This window comes from Mastigoproctus giganteus, chromosome 13, assembly GCF_048544385.1.
Source record: "Mastigoproctus giganteus isolate SK-2022 chromosome 13, ASM4854438v1, whole genome shotgun sequence".
NCBI lineage: Eukaryota > Metazoa > Arthropoda > Arachnida > Uropygi > Thelyphonidae > Mastigoproctus > Mastigoproctus giganteus.
Window position 1 is genome coordinate 34,530,614 of NC_143587.1, and position 16,914 is coordinate 34,547,527.

The following is a 16,914-nucleotide window of genomic DNA, read 5'->3' on the forward strand; positions in this document are numbered from 1 at the left end:
TATATATATATATATAACTTTTATCAAGAGTGTATTGAGAAAAGGGCATAGGTTTCCAAGTCTAGAAGATACCAGGAAAGATGAAAATACAGTAGAAGCAAATAGAATTTTAAGAACCATACCTAAAATATATTAAATCGAAATCAGTGGGACCATAGTTATTATAGTCTATTCGGGACACAGCGTTTCGTACCTCAATATATACATACACTGCCCTACCATTAATATCTGGCCTTTAGACAAAAAAAAAAAAAAAAAAAAAAAGAAAAGAAAAAAAAAAAGAGAGAGCTTTTATTGTGTCATTTAATATTTTGTGCTGAAACCTTTTGCTTTTATGGCCTTCAATCTTCGCTGCACACTCTCGACCAGTTTTTTTTTTTATAAATGTCAGGTGATATGTTCTTCCACTCGGCCTTGTTCTTTGGGCCATCTCGATGTGCACGTACCCGACGATCCAATACATCCCAAAGATGCTCGATAGGGTTCAGATCAGAGTTTGGGCTGGCCAATCCAACTTTCCACACCCATGTCCTCAAACCGCTCTGTTACGTGGAAAACAGTCCATAGGACTATTTTCCACTGCTGTACAGTCCAGGATTTGCTCCCATTACACCATGTTAATCGGCGTCTAGCATTTGTTGAGGTGATCAGTTCTATTGAACTGTTGAGGTAATTCTGTTGAACGTGTCATCTTGCTTGCCCACTTTTGAAATTGTCTGTTCGAAGCCCAGTGTGCATATTTATAGCAGGTTCTGTGGCGTGTTTCATGCATAGGACCTGTTTCCTCATCCATGGAAGGGTGTCCGGATATTAATGGTAGGGCAGTGTATATAATAATGGCCAAAAGTTACACAACAAAATTTAAGATATAATTAGATATATTTAAGATTATCTACAACAGAAATAAAAAGGGCAGTCCCTATGCTGTGTAAAAGACAGATTATTTTTAATTGGATAAAAATTAAAAGGTATTTAACCTTAGATATCTCTACTTCTGAAGTTTTCCAATTAACACCATGTATTACCTTGTGTTCATGTGTATATATATGCAATTTTCATGTATTAAATTTTCATCCCTCTGACGACGTAGTTGGGTTTAACTTTTAGCTTTTAATTGATATTGCGGTTACTTTATATGTCTATAAAACTATTCTTAACCTTTAAATAAGTATAGTTAGCGTTAATATCCTTAGAAGATCACGATAGTGCCACAAGTAAGTCTGACTGACTGCCTAAAAAAGGATTTAAGATCTTGGAGTAAATTGAATCGGTGGAGCTCATCGGGCACCTGTCCAACTCAATGTTGGAGCCTTTTCTCTTGTATCTAGCTTCAGATAATTGTAATTTTGAATGACTGAATTGTCAGGGAAACAGAAAGTATATTTTGTGTGATAAAGACTGGTGAAATAGGACCAGGTATGTCAGTCAGGGACCAAGGTCAATGATATCATATATTCATTATATATTATAAACAGGAAAGTAGGATATTATAGATAAGATGACAGTAGTCAGTACAATAAACATCTTTACTGACAAATCGGAATGTTCTATTTATAGGAGAATTTTACAGAGACTGATTGGAATTTGTAGACTGGTCACTCGCTTAGTAGAAGGACATTTCTATATCAGCACGTTAGGAATGCCACAAGAAAAAGAAGTATTCTCCATTTGGTTATTAGTGAGAAACCATCAGATTTTAGAGTCTTCAAATAAAGAATTCACTAGAAAGTAATGATCACATCGTATTGAGGGATCTACGCTGCTCGACAAAATTAACGGAACACGTAGAAAACATGGTGTAACTCCTTCATCTTGCGATTAAGCAGGACAAATGGCGCAGTGATATACCACAGAATAACGACGAAATGAAGAGAAAACCGTAAACTTCGGACAGGTATACTGAACATTTTTAGAGGTATAAGAATTACCAAAATGGTCACATTATAGGAGTCTATACAAGATGCTCGAAAATATGGTCACATGACATCAGTGCGGCCTATGATCTCCTCCGATGGCTAAATAGGTTTGACAGTGGTGAATCATGTTCGATATAAGGATGTGCATATGATTCTGTATCAACATATCCCATTCTTCCACCAGCGCAGACCTTCGCTTACCAAGTGACCGAGAAGTTGGCTGTCGGCGTACAATGCGACGCCCAAGGACGTCCCACACATGTTCGATCCGATTTCAGTCTGATGATCGTGCTGGACAAGGCAGTCGTTTCAAGATATTCCTCCACCACTTGAGCTCTCTGTGCAGTGGCGCTGTCATGCATGAAAAGAAAATCTGGGCCAACCTCACCCATAAAAAATAGCACATAGGGTTCGAGGATCTGTTCTCGATACCTCTGCGCAGTTATGGTACTCCTATCAAAAACGTGAACTCCGTTGATCATTATTCCGTCCCTCACGAGAATGCCTAACGCCGCCTCCACCATAAGTGTCCCTTTCTCTTATATTCGAGGGATGGTACCGCATTCTTCGTTGTCTCCAGATGAAATAACGTCTGGAATCTGTTTGTAGGCTAAAACGGGACTCATCAGAGAACAAAACTATAACCCATTTTTCAGGGCCCCAAGTCATGTTCGTGGCACCAATTTCAATGAGCTCTGCAGTGGTTTGGGGTAATTGGGACATAAACAACTGGCTTCCTTGCGTAGAATCCACTTGAATTGAGCCTTCTTAACAGAGTCCGGTTGGAAATGTTTCCACCTGTGGCCGCAGCAACTCAAGGGACAGTTGATAATCGGACATCGTAGGATTTCATCCTGCTGTTAGAGCCAAATAGTGGTCTGTTCTGGTTTATGTAGCCCTCTGGTGAACTTCGCCAGCTCTTTTTGAATTTGTTACTGTCTCCTGAAACTGCTTCCACAGTACCGAGATGACACTGCGTGCCACCTCCGCCTGAGACTGACCGGCTTCAGGTCGTCCAATGGCCCGCAGTCTCATCAAAGAATCATCTAAACGACGATGACTTACCATTCTGAGCACTGGATATGTGGCTATCCGACTGAGCAACCCATAAAACGACGGGAATGAAGTGATGTGGTCGCAACCCCTGTTTTTATAGGCATGAATAATTTCCCTAATGTGCGACTCTATGGATCGAGTTCTATTGGATACTCGGAAATTGTTCGCCAGGATGACTATGATATCAAATATTCGCCTTCGGCAACACTGTTTACAATAAAATATTTATGAAAAACATTTTGTTCTGTTAATTTTTTTTCGCGCAGTGTATTTAAAGAAATAATACGCCAAAGGAAAGATGATAGGTTTTTGTTTGCATAAGGGGGAAGGTGTTTTTCAAGCCATAGACCAAAATGGATAACAAAAGAACAACGTCTGTTGATCTTGATTATAAATTATCAGGAGACTGAACCGTACATAAATATAAATAAGTGTGTAATAAAGTTACCCATTTGAGTTAGGCTTGTTAAGGTAGATTATGAGAAAGCCCAAAGTTAAGAGTGCAAACAATAGCAAGGAATTTTTGCTTGTGTAAACGGTAGAAGGAAAGTAATCAAGCAGTTAACTGAAAGAGGAACATTTGCTGGTTTTTATATCTTGAAGAAGTTAAACATCTTCAAACCACGAGTCACAATTAATACAAAGCTAATAAATTTAGCCTGCATCATACACAAAAAAAAATATTCATTTTGATTCTTTTTATCATGATTTTTTAATTCATTTGCATATTTGATTATCGATTATACCTGCCGATTGGCTGGAGCCTAACCAAAAATTTGAATTCCTTTCCTTGCTTTGGTTTAGTTTCGATAACTACATTATATTTAAATTCAGGATGCTAAACCGGTTTTTCATTTTCGTCTTTCATTTATAAAAATTGCATAGGGGCACCCATTGAGACTTTTCTCTTTAGCAGCCAATGATTGAAATACAATCTTGTGGAACTAGGCTCCAAAGAAGAAGTTGTAATTGTAGTTTCTTTTTATTATTTAATATCTTGCATATGGCGAGTGATAATATTCATTTTAGCTTTGTGCATAAGTATGAGTTGTTTGCTTTGTGATGCGAGCTGTGGTTTTCTCTTTTCAAGCATAAATTATTTCAATTAGGAAAGAACAAAGCACCAGAAGCTGATAGCATCTATCTAATTATATTGGAAGAAACAACAAAAGTGATCACCAGATCTTTAACCATTATAACGAGCATTCTTGGATTCCGGTGAAATCCCTATAGATTGGAGACGTCTCTTCTTGAATTTCATAATCTTCCCTGTGCCACAGATTATGAAGTTCTAAATTGAGGATGTAATACAGGCTCATCTGAATAGGAATCAAATTATAACGAAATCACGGCATGGCTTTGTTAATGGAAGATAATGTCTGACTAATCTGATTAGTTTTTCTGAAGTTGCCAGTAAAGAACTGGATGAAAAGAATAATTTTTACGTCTGTTGTGTAAATCGAAACAATGTGGCATTAGGGGCAAATTGTTGTTATGGATAAAGAAGGGATGGTTAAGTAGTAGGAGAGTAGTGGACATAAATGGCCATGCTCTTAATGGACTGTTGTGGTGAGTGGAGTTCCACAAGAACAGGTGTTGGGCCCTCTTACTATGTTTAATATTTATTAGTGATATTAATGTAAGTATTTCAAGTTTGCTGATGATACAAATCATGGTATGCTATTTCAACAAAGCCTGGATAAATTATTCCATTATGTAAATAAATGGTCAGGCCACATCTATAATTGTCGTAGTTACTATTAAAATTATACCCTGGACTGCAGGCTGGTTAAAATGTAGCAGAGAGAGATGTCATAAGTGGTCCGACTTGGTTTTTTCAGCGTAAAATGTGTGGTCCCTCAGGGGTCAGTGTTGAATTCCCTCCTATCTCTGATTTTCATAGATGTCATTGATGAGGGAATTCAAATAAAGCTCTCAAGGTTTGTTGATGATTTGAAGATAGGAATGTTAATAATCTGAGGCAGGCCATGATGTTTCGAAAAGACTTCCATCGGTTTTATATATGGTCCCAAAAATGGCAACTAAAGCTTCATGCTTCTAAATGTAAGGTTATGCATTGGGGGAACAGAAATCCTGGAGTCACGTGTAACTGTGAGGAGAGGAGCTAAAAGTGATTCAAGGCGAAAAAGACTTAGGTGTTATGATTCAGTCTGACTTGAAATTTTCCATGCAGTGTAAAGAGGCGACTAGGAAGACACATGGTGTCCTACTCATGATTTATAATGCCTTGCTAGTAGGGGAAGACGTCTCTCGATATAAAAGAGACGGTATAGGGGGCTAATCACAGAAGATAATGATAGATGGGCGACCAGATTGGTGATGAGTGCAAAGCAACGCACATACGAAGAACGGCTTAAATGGTGTGGACTGCAAAGTTTGAGGGAAGATAATTGAGGTGCAGAAGGCATTGAAGAGGCTGAATAAAATTAATGAGAAAGATCTCTTCTTTCTCGTAGGTGAGACACGAACAAGAGAACACAGACATAAAATCTCAGAGAAAATAACAGAAGACTCGATACTATCAAGTTCACCTGTGGGCAGCAGGCTATCGAATATTGGAATAAGTGGCCTCCCAATAGGGCAGAGACAGTAAGTCTGGCTAAGTTAGAAGCGAAATTGGGTGGTTACCTACTGGGATTGATCTAAGATCAACATTAAAATCGCATTATACTAATTTTTCCGAAGGAAATGAAGAATCTTTTTAGGCATTCCAAAGATTTGCACTAAAATTATTTACAAAAAGAATCAGATGCTTGCTGCATCACCAACTATCAGACCAACTATTACCAACTTCTTCTTCAACTATCAGACCACTGGAATATCTACCTCTTCTACAGCTACCTCTTAAACTTCCGACCAGTACTTTCTGTGTATGTTAACTGTACCACAGACTCCTTTGCAATTCTAGAAAAATATCTATGTGTGTATGCTAAAACGCAGAACTCGTACCCATTTGAAAATGTATCCTTAACCTTTAAACCATGGAAGAAATCTCAAATTGTTACTTGATTTCGGCTCTTGGATTCTCCTAAAACTAGTACTTACGAATTCTCCGCACCCATTACTGTTATTATAATTATAAAATAGACCTACGCGACAGGAAGTACATGGATAGAATACTTGCTAGATCTTCTCTTTTCCCAGAACTGGTTTAATCTGGCCATACCTGGGCTGATTTATGATGGGACGCACCTGACTGGACTTCATTTTAAGTCCAGTCAGGTGCGTCCTAATTTGACTTTACTAGCTTGGACTTACCTGATAATGTGGACTTTCCTCTCTTATCATAGAGCGGAGAATTTTATTTTCTGCTTCTTCCCAGCCTCTTAAGGAACAGAAATTGTGGTCTCTTGTATTTTCAAGAAGCGAAACTTTTGCTGCTACCCAGAATTTGGGACTTCTTTGGTACAGGTTTGCATGCAGACATATATAGTATCTTATGTAAGGCGGCTGCCAAACGCTAGTTCAACTCCACTGGGTACTGTGATGACACAGAAACTCTGCAGAAAGGCCAGAAATGTGTGTAATGCCACGTTTGTGCCGTGTATGTTGTTTAGTTGTTTTTGGCCGCTTTGCTATCAGAAAGAACAAGCACTAGGGAGGTGCTTCCTGATGCCCGTCTACGCCACGAGGAGGCGGGCCACAACTGAGCGCAGCAAAACTCGGGTGTCACACATTGAATGTCCAAACCATTCAAAATATGAGCAAATAAAATAAAATAAAATAGTAAGGTAATTAAAATTATAAAAATAAAAGGAATTAAAAAGTAAAAAAAAATTGAAATATTTAAAATAAATATAAATAAATAAATGAAATAAAAAATTTTAAAAAATATTAAAAAATAAATATGAGAATAAAAAATCAGAAAAAAAAAATAAAAATAAATAAATTTTTTTAAAAAATCGGGGGAAAAAATAAAAAATAAAATAAAATAAAATAAATATCCCGCACCAATCCAAGGCTGGTGCCAGCAATGAGAAACACAATAGAGGAAAAGATAACAGTAGAGGAAGAAGGAAAAGTAAATAAGTAAACACGGACAAAAGGAAAAGACAGAATTAATAGGGGAGAGATAAAGATTCCACACAGGATATCCTGTGTAAGCAGATGATCCCGCCTCAGGACCAACCTGAGGTTAGCAAGAGATAGAAGTCAGGAAAGCAGAGTGATATCGTTCGGCTTCGTACAAGTAAGATTAGCAACTGTCCAAGTCGAAGGTGGCGGAGAAGATGGTACTTGAGCTAAAGATGGTGGTAGTGACGATGGTGGTGGTATTACGAAATGGCAACGATTGGGGTGATGGTCTGGACTGGGGGTAGAGCCAGAATTGGAGTAGTTTCTGGAATTGAAGCACTACTGATCAGTTGTCCACATCTGGCAAAGGCTTTATGTGCAAAACTTGCAGAAGATTAAATTTAAACAGGATTGCAGACACCCACTGGTTTCTGTGTTTCTCCCTGTGCGTGCGGGATCGCTCCCTCCCAGTAGCAAAGTGGTCAGAAACAACTAAACAACACACACTGCACAAACATAGCACAACACTCATTTCTGGCCAATTTACTGAGTTTTGTATCATTACAGAGTGACAAGGTAGGAAGAGGAATAGTATGAATATTGTGTTCTCTTTTATTAAGTTCACTATTGATATACAGGATTGGAAACGCCATATTAAGAAAGATATGGGCCTGTTGAAAAGCGCACAGAGAAGCCAAGGTTAATTAGGGTAAAAAGGATTTTCTCATTATGAGGGACTTGAGTTCTCTAAGTTATAGTATTTGGAAACCGGGAACCTGCAGAGTGACCCCATTAAAGTGTTTAAGGCTTTAAAAATCTGAAATAAACTAAATGTTGAGGGCATCTTTACATTTAGTCACTTGACAAACACAAGTGGATAAATTTAAATTGAGAGGAGATAGTTGTAGAATACATGTCCAACACTTTTCCTTAAATCAAAGAGTGATTGACCGTTGGAATAATAGACGAATCGGTCTAATATCTGGATGAAATAATTATTATTTTTTTCTGTTTATGTCACCTTTTCTCTCTGTTACTCTTCACTTTTCTTCCTCTCTTTTTACCCCTCCTCTTTCTGCCCCTGTGTTTATCAACCCAACCGACTGAAGGCGTACAGAACACTCCACAAAAAACCTATGGTCTCGCTCAAAAGAACGAGTGTTCCTCTGATTTGGATAGGAGAAATAGCTCGGTGTTTAAAGTAGAAAGTAACCGAGAGATTAAGATGACTCTTCATTGCCACCACCACCACCAAGTTGGCGAATTTTATCGAGAATTCCAAGAAGGTGAGCTGAAAGGTGCTCGAACCAATTAATTACCGGCAGAATGAAAGGTTCCAGTCGTCTTTTTTTTAAATAAAATGAAACGTACGGGTCGGTTTCTTTAAAGAAAAACACTGTTGGGAATGGAGTAGGGGGATGGGTGAATAAACCAAGCGCATTGTGTGTTTGGAAAGAGGGTCAAATCAATACTTTATTAGCGTTGTCTTTTATTCCAGCATTAGCACGCCATCTGCCATCACCTTCATTAGGCGTACACTCTAATTCCCTTCTGTTGTTGCTACTCCATTCTCTGCTATCGATTTCGAGCCAGCGTAATTACGTTTATATGAACTGGGCAACGATTTGCAAGAGGAAACTTTTCCGTTTTTCAGATGTTAAATTTAAGGGAGGAAAAAAATGACGGGTAACTACCGTGTACTGCGCTCATTGTGCTGTGTCTTAAACTAATTATTTATGGCTAAACATGCTGCGCCAAAGCAGAGCTAAGGGGGCAAACAAAAGAAAATTCCAATCTGGAATCACAGCAGCGAGACAATAAAAATGATTTTGCCACGAAACCAGAGAACAGCACACCGAGAATAGAACAAGAGACAAAGCCTGGAAAAACAAGTCCAAAGAGGAGTATGAATAACAATAAAAGCTTAACTGTTACTGATAAAGAGAGCAATCATAGCCTTTAAAACGTTTGAAGGATATGCAGATTAATAAACCGAATCGTTTGATTTATTATTTTATATTTATTATGCAATTTGGATGTACGAGGGGTGATCATTTAATTCGCAGAGTGGTGCAAGATTTTCGCAAACGCCTGCCTTTCAGAGCTTTCCTCAGACGAGGAAACAGGAAGAAATCACACGGGACTAAGTCGGATGAATAAGGGGGATGTGACACACTATTATCGTATGGGGCCTGGCATTGTTTTGATGGAGAAACCAGTTCACACCGGAATATAGCCATCCTACCAAGACATTACCAGATGCTTCATTCATCTCTTTAACTGTTTCCCATGCATTTAAGCCCCATCTGACACAATAACGAATCCCATATCGCTGTTCAATCTGTATGTCCGACATGATACTTGCTTCAAAATGATCGTGAGTGGCACGCGGCTAAAAACTCTCTTCACGCAGTACTAGCTCGACAAGTACTGGCATGCGTACACAGAGTCTGCTCAGTAGCGATCAGGGAAAGCGCCTCTAGCAGCAGTTATGGAAAGTTCGTGCGGTAAAATCTTGCACCGGTCCGCGAATTAAATGATCACCCGTTGTATTTCTAACAAATAAAATTCCAAAGAACAGAAAACTTACTATTCTAAATGGTTTTATGTTGCCATTTTTGGGCGCTGTCATATCGGCTGCCATAAAACAGCCACAGTGCGAGTTGAAATTCGGTGTATAGACACCGAAATAGAAAAAGAAACTTTACATAAAAATAAATCGATAGGTTGTAACCATGGTAACCAGGATAGCAGTGGTCCAATGGAGCCAATGAAATTTATAATCACGTGATTCAAATAGACTTTTTTTTTTTTTTTTTTTTTTATTGAGTTATTTTTCTCCTTAGTGAAAGTCAAATCCTTTTATTTTTATACCAACACATATGAGGATAATTACTCTTTTTTTTTTTTTTTTTTTCAGCTATCATTAAAGGTGGATGGTAAACACTGAAAAAGGGAGAAAAAATAAATTCTCTTCTTTTACTTAAACTAACAATCTACTAAAACTAAAGTTTGGAAACTTGCCAAAGATAACCCCTCATCTTGATTATCCCACCGCCTCCCTCTGTTACTACCTGCCAGGGTATTGTGTTTACAATGTCCTCATTCTGTTTATTCTGACGAAAAAAATTTAAAAAATACAAAAAAAATGTTAATTTCCTAGCCATGAATCAACGTCACTGGTGGGGGGTGCTGAGGACCAACACGCGTCTTTCCAGCTTCATGCACTATCCTCCAACTAATTTCACTTTTTTTTTAACCGTTGGTGGCGAGTCTTTTGTGTTTTACCTGTGAAGAGGGTGTGCCAGTAGAAGGCTACACCTCCAATTGTCGGATGATTAGAAGATAATTACCTCCGACCTTAATTTCTCTAGAAAAGTGCAAAAGGGGGTGGTTGGGCCTTGTGACCAAAATGTATCTGCCCTTAATCGTTCTAGATTCTCCCTCAGAATGTTAAAGTATATTTTTAGACAAGTTCGCATTCTGGCTTGGTTATTAATGCGTAAGTTTCGTAATGTGAGAGGTGAATCCAAACAGATTTGTAGGGACTCCAGCCACTCCCGTCTGGTATTGCTCTCTCATCAACAACTATGTAGTTGCCTAGCGAATAATTTACCACCTCCCCCGTTGCAACACAAGATGAAAGAGGCAACTATAGTTAGGCATAGGAGGAAACAGATGGTTTATTCCTATAGACGATAGCTTAGGATCACCAGCAGATGCTAATAGAATACAGTTCTTGTCTCTTTTCGCCTTCTAACCTCCCTAGGAGCTGCAGTAGGCAACCCCTTATTATTAATAATACACTCCCCCCTCCGTTACGTAGGAGGTTAGATACATTGCCAGAACTTTCCCTAGTGTGAGTCAGTCGATTCCAATTCCCAACCAGGAAACATGGTTGCTATGGTAACGAACAGATACTGGGAAGTGGAATCGTTGCCTCGAGTTGGAAAGAAAGAAAGAAAGAAAAAAAAACATCGCGCATTGTGTGCAAAAACCTTTCTAGATTATCAAGGGAACCGTGGTTAGTCGATGCACAAGGCGGCATGAACAAGTTTCACACTAACGGACACACGCGCGCGCGCGCGCACGCACCTAGAAAACTTCAATTATCAGATTTTTGCAGGCAGTGTCAGACACAGTGTAGAAGGAGGTTTTCTCGCTTACCGTTTTGGATCGATACTGTACGAAAGACCCCCTTCCCCCCATGTGAACATTCCAACTACTGAGAGTGAGGGCGTTTTTAATCCACCCACTGAAAAAGTTTTCTGGAAAACTCAAAACATTAACTCACGATTTCATCTACATCTCGTAGAATGGACAATAACTTCATCAGGGGTCGCTTCTTGTGTGAAGGAGCCACGTTTCTTGTGTCCATGATTTACTAAAAACCTACTAGTATCTATGGACGAAACTGTCTTGGTTTCTACCTTACTAGATGGTACGCGAAATTCGGTTACCATCCGATCTCTTAAAGATTTCTGTTGTTGTGTCTTCGTAGTACTTAAAGGGACCTGTTAGTGAAAGGATATGACATCGTAAAGCTCAATAGGGAATTATTTTCTTACGTCAAAGCTGGAAGCGAATATCAAATCGAGAAGAAAGTGCGTGGGGATCGTTATATCAGAGTTTGGCTGAAACGAGGATTCAGTAACGCTAAGAAAAAAAAAAAAAAAGGGAACCAATTTAAGATATCGAGATCAAACCGTTTTCATCATTTTCTTCTTCTTAACCCTCCCCAGTCATTCTCCCACCCCTAAATCGCTAACCCATAAGCAGTTGCCTCAGTCGCGAGACCTAAGACGATGGTTTCTTTCTGCCTGATTCCCCAGATTTCCATTAAATGAAGGAACAAAGAGCAAATAAAACCTTTCACAGAACAATGGAGTTCCATAAACTCTTGCCAACTGGTTCGAATTATGTTTGGAGGGTTTGCTTGGAGGCACGAGCTGTCGTCGTGTGCTTCTGGATCGATAAGAGTCGGGCTAAGGACGTTGGTCGGCTCTCTCTCTTGTGTTGGTCGCTACTTTGATCACCAGTCCGTTGCAGTCGCTGCTTTCCCCCTCTTCTCCGCCAGCGTTCCTCTCTTCTGCATCCTTTTGATCATACAGGCTTTAGCGAGGCCGTCCTTTTAATAGTTACCTATCTCGACTTAAGGAGATTTACTTGCAAGGAGAGCCATATCTCTCCCTCTCTCCTTCGCTTTGAAGTCTCAGTGTCTGCAGGTTCTTAAGCTATTAAAGAGGTCCTTTTTTGTTCATTTTGTTTTGCTTGTTTGCTTTATCTAGATTTCTGAAAAACGTGGTCATTATTTTTCCTCTTGGATTCTTCAATGGTTGGCTTCCATTGCGCACTAATTATCAGCAGAATCAAAATAAACAAACTGTATTTCAATAAATTATGAAAGCTACCGACACAAAATTAATTTTCACTTTTTGTCTTTCAGGCTTCTTTCCTTCAGTCTTCAGCTTATGAAGGTCAATCGAGTGGAAACATGGTATGTACAAAATACTCTAATTTTGTCCATTTCTAAATTTGTAATCGGTGCTCCTAATTTTGTGCATATCTAAATTTATAATCGGTGCTTTAATTTTGTCCATAGCTCTTGTTAAGCTGTTATGTGTAAAATAGTCTCACTAACGTAGCGTGTTGGGGCGGCCCGACGTATTTTGGTACCCCTAAGTAGTGATGTACTTTCCAGAACAGTATATATTTGTTACTTCTTTCTCTCGTTTCTAGATGTGGTCCTCACAGAAGCTGCATTTGATCAATCTCAGGTAGAAGTAGTTGGAGTTTTTTTATGATTTTCCCCATGTTTTTCATCCCGCAAAGCATACCAATCAGCTCTTGACCACACATTTGTACAGACATAATATGCGATAAGCCATATGAATTAGCACACTGACCAAAATAGTAGATACTCTAGGCCAAGGTTCCCAAAGTATAAGGTGCATACCCTGGAAGAAGTGTTTTGGTGGTGGAGGCAGGCGCATGTTGTTTGTATGAAGCATCGAACTCGTAGAGCCTTGGTGGTTTTAGAATTCATGTCAGATCTGTTTATTGCGCTTGTTCAGAAAGGGGGAGAGAAATTTAGGAAATATTTTAAGGGGAACTCAAGGTTTACTTAGGAACCCTCTGTACTAGGCGAATTCTACGGAGATGACACTATCTCTGATGGAGCAGTTGGTTCCTTGGATGACAGGAGGTGTACCTAATAAACTGGTCCCTCAGTGTATTACAGTGTGCCTCTTTATATTAGAAATTTTGACACCATTTTGACCCTCAGAATGATGGCTGATAAGTTGGATATGAATAAGGAGATGATTTGTCAAATTCCTCATTAAGATTTGGAGAAAAGGAAGGTCTGTTGAAAAATTTGTACTGCACACAGCCTTACGGATGGGCAGAAGCAACGAAGAGTATCATCATGAGAAGACACAATCCAGACTTGTCAATTCCTCGACTGTATTTCCACTGGAGATGAGTGTTGGGTGTGTCAGTACGAACCAGAGACGAAGCATCAAATCATGCAAAATCATCACCAAGACCCAAAACGTTTTGCTTACAGAAGTCCAGGATTAAAATGATGCTGATCATGTTTTTGGACAAACAGTGTGTGATTCTCAAGGAATTTGTACCTGGAGGGGAGAGAGTCAATGCTGTGTTCTATGTATAGGTGCTTAAAAGACTATTGAAGCACATTTCCCGGGTGAGGCCGCAATTTCGAGAGAAAGGCAGCTGGTTCTTGTTGCATGACAATGTCCCTGCCCATTCTGCACTTGCTGTGAAGACACTTCTGACGAAACATGGCATTGTACAGATCAACCATCCATCCTACCATCCCGATCTAGCACCAGCGGACTTCTTCCTCTTTCCCAAGGTGAAAAGTGCCCTCAAAGGAAAGAGATTTCAGTATGTTAGACCGGTATAACAAGCATTCAATCAGGTGGTGATTACTTTGAATAAAAATAAAACTATTTTTGAATTCCATAACTTTGTGTTCTTTTTATTGCACTAGTCTGGGAACTTTATTGTCACACCTCGTATATTCAAACAAAAAAAGAAAATTGGGACCTGGTTGTTTAAAATCTCATTATCCTTTTCAAAAACAGTACTTTAAAAATAAATAAATAAAAACATACTAGGATGGAAAAATTGAAACGAAAATACAAGAAAAACAAGTGTATATTTTTAAATAGAGACCACGCCTCCTGGTGGTGATATGTTGAAGTAGTGCTTTTATTGAATAAAAATAAATAATTAAAAAATTCTAAAATCTAGGAGGGAAAAATTGAAAGGAAAATACAGAAAAAACAAGTGTATATTTTTATAGATAACGCCTCCTGGTGGTGATTTTTTAAGTAGTGTTTTTATTGAATAAAAATAAATTAAAAAAACATGCTAAAATCTAGGATGGAAAAATTGAAAGGAAAATACAGAAAGGAAAAACAATCATTGATTTTTAAATTGAGAGCACGCCGCCTGGTGGTGATTTGTTGAATTAGTGTTTTTATTGAATAAAAATAAATAAAAAAAAATACTAAAATCTAGGATTGAAAAATTGAAAGGAAAATACAGGAAAAACAAGCATAGATTTTTAAATGGCGAGTGCGCCTCCTAGTGGTGGTTTGTTGAAGTAGTGTTTTTATTGGTTCTTTTCCCATCAGCGATTTAAATAACAGGTAGATCGTTCTTATACCCAGCCAATCTTTAATTCAGGTATTAACGTAGTACAGTTGGTTCCCTAAAAACTGACACTGTTTCTTAGAAGGGGGTTTTGCACACAGCTCCGATTAACTTAGTAAAAAAATGGTCGCTTAGCAACTGATGAATATTCTGACAGGTTATTCAGTACCGATAAAGCACTCCTTAAGTATATGCCCGGCTCAAAAGCCAGCGAATTTATTTTCACCAATGAAAGTCACTTTCTTTGGAGTATCCCCCCGGCACTCCCCCCTGTTGTAGTCCACCTGCGCTCTAACCTCATTAGAAATTCTCATTCTTTAGCAGCGCAGCAGTTGAACGTAATTGGATATTCTGGGGGAGGGAGAGTGGGATTTATTTTTCGTTCGTTTCGACCCACTCGCTATGTGTGTGTCCACAGCACTTCCTCTAACTAATCTGTTAGGGGTATTATGTGGTTTTCAGCAACAACTCCGCATCATCTCGTATTCGGGGACACAGCTGCGTCTCATGAACTTCAGCCTTCGTCTGGTACAGTCGAGGTCACACTGGGCGATCGAGGGGTACGAGTAAGGGGGAGGAAATGGGTGGAGGGGACCCGACTAAAAAGACCTTACATCCTGTGTACAGTTAGAGAGAGAGAGTTTCCATCTGTCACCCACTCTCGGTGCGCACGTATAAGTCTCCTCTGTCTTCGCGCGCTTTTTCTAGTTAGACACGCATTAAATTCTGCGCAGCGCGTGCACGGTAAGACGTCGAGCTCGCGCGCGGTGATGAAACGAAAATGACAAAACGCAATCGCTGTTTTCGGTGTCAGAAATACGGCAAATGTGCGCGAGTTTGGCGAATTAGTGCCGTTTGAGCGCCCCCTGGTGTTCATAGCGAGGAAATGCGTTTAATTATTAACGTAGACGAATAAGCGAAGCGTGGTTTGCGCCGGTCGAGACCCCCGTGGGAAGTAAAGAATCGGCCCATTTGCGCGGTTGCTTATTGGCCTAATTAAAATTGTTTACGGGATGAAAAATGAAGGCGAGAGGAAACTGTCGCGTTTGTCTGTTTCCAACTCGGATTAGAAAGTTTTCGGTTTCGTTTCGGAGCATGCGGTTGGTAGGAATGCGGATTAAGCTGAATCCGTGAAGAGGTGAGTGGAGAAGTGCGATTGCGATGGATCCGTACTTTTAGTGGACGAACTGAGGCAATGAATAGCGAAAATGTAGCTTCAATCCCCTCTCTGCTCATCTTTCTCTCCATCTTTCCAAATTCCTCTTCCTTTATCTATCTCCGTATCCTCTCAATTTATCTATCTTCTCTCTGTATCCCTTTCCATTCTTTCAATTTATCTCTCCTTCTCTCTTTCTATCCCTCAATTATCTCTCTCTCTCTTTCTACTCATTTTATCTTTCTATCTCTTTCCATCTGTCAGTTTATCTTTCTCTCTCTTTCCGTCTCTCAGTCTGTCTTTCTCTCTCTCTCTCTCTTCCATCTCAATTTATCTTCCCAATCTCTCTCTCTTTCCATCTCAATTTATCTTTCCAATCTCTCTCTCTCTCTCTCTCTCTCTCTCTCTATCCATTCCTCGATTTAATTATCTCTTCCTCTCTCTCTCTCTCTCTCTCTCTCACATCCCTCTTTTTCTTTTCATCTCTCAATTCATCCCTCTCTCTCTCTCAATCTTTGAATTTATCTTTTTTTTCTCTCTCAATTCATCCCTCTCTCTCTCTCTCAATCTTTGAATTATCTTTTTTCTCTCTTCTCTCTCTCTCTCTCTCTCTCTCAATCTTTGAATTTATCTTTTTTTCTTTCTCAATTCATCCTCTCTCTCTCTCTCTCTCTCTCTCTCTCAATCTTTGAATTTATCTTTTTTTTTCTCTCTCTCTCTCTCAAACTTTGAATTTATCTTTTTTTCTCTCTCTCTCAATCTTTGAATTTATCTTTTCTCTCTCTCTCTCTCTCTCAATCTTTGAATTTATCTTTTCTCTCTCTCTCTCTCTCTCTCTCTCTCTCTCTCTCAATCTTTGAATTTATCTTTTTTTTTCTCTCTCTCTCTCTCTCAATCTTTGAATTTATCTCTCTCTCTCTCTCTCTCTCTCTCTCAATCTTTAACTTTATCTCTTTTTTTCTCTCTTTCCATCTCTCAATTCATCTCTCTCTCTCTCTCTCTCTCTCTCTCTCTCTCTCTCTCTCTCTCTCTCTCTCTCTCTCTCTCTCTCCATCCTTCAATTTA

The 16,914-nt window shown here is 39.1% G+C and overlaps 1 protein-coding gene across 3 annotated transcripts in view; it reads left to right on the forward strand.

The window, feature by feature from the left end:
- The window catches only part of LOC150075945 (frizzled-5-like), a 161,194-nt gene that overhangs the window by 98,463 nt on the left and 45,817 nt on the right, over window positions 1-16,914 (forward strand). Inside the window, exon 2 of one of the 3 annotated variants that reach the window (XM_090387187.1) lies at window positions 12,454-12,504. The exons of the other annotated variants lie outside the window; for them this stretch is intronic. The gene's annotated coding sequence lies outside the window, so the exon portion shown is untranslated. The remainder of the gene's footprint in view (window positions 1-12,453; window positions 12,505-16,914) is intronic. 3 annotated transcript variants of the gene reach the window in all.